Here is a 699-nt window from a genome sequence, read left to right as displayed (position 1 = left end):
TATTATATATTCTTTTATATAGTCTCTGCAATATATAAATTATGTATTTATGAATATTATATATATGTTTTAAAAAATATGATGGCTCCTAGATATTCATTATGAAGTAAAAATTGGTACAGATATGTGTGTGCAGGCTTTTTTATAATAGTGCAAAATTATAAATGATTTAAATGTGCAATGATAGAAGAATGGGTAAAGAAATGCACATCCATACTATGTTTAATATTTAATAGAGATTAAAAATACATTATTTTAAAAACCATACCTGTAAAGAATATTTGATAACATGAGAGAGTGGTCATGATATAATACATTTTGAAAAAGCAGCATATAAAATAGTATTTGCAATATGGTTCAAGTTTTGCAAACAACATTTAAAAAAGAGTCATACAAAAACAACTAGAAGTAAATCCATGAAAAGGTCAAAATGGAAATGATGATTATTTCTGGGCCATCCAAGTAGGGCTTACTAGTCTTTGTTTTATCATGAAGTTGATGCATTTTCTTCAGTGAGCACAACAGCTGCGCATGGAAGAACCTCTGTGCTTAGGAAGCCACCAGAGAATGACCACATTGTCCACTTTTCCCTAAAGGACCCCAATTTCCTAGTTCTGTCCTCTTGACAGCTTTGTGATTTGATTTTTGTCTTGGAAAATACAGTGCTGTGGAAAGTTAAAGCAGTGGCTGTTGAGTGGC

The sequence above is a fragment of the Orycteropus afer genome, unplaced genomic scaffold (assembly GCF_000298275.1).
Source record: "Orycteropus afer afer isolate SDZICR_OR568_19922 unplaced genomic scaffold, OryAfe1.0 scaffold00451, whole genome shotgun sequence".
Classification (NCBI taxonomy): Eukaryota; Metazoa; Chordata; class Mammalia; order Tubulidentata; family Orycteropodidae; genus Orycteropus; species Orycteropus afer.
Note: the sequence above shows the minus strand (reverse complement) of the source record.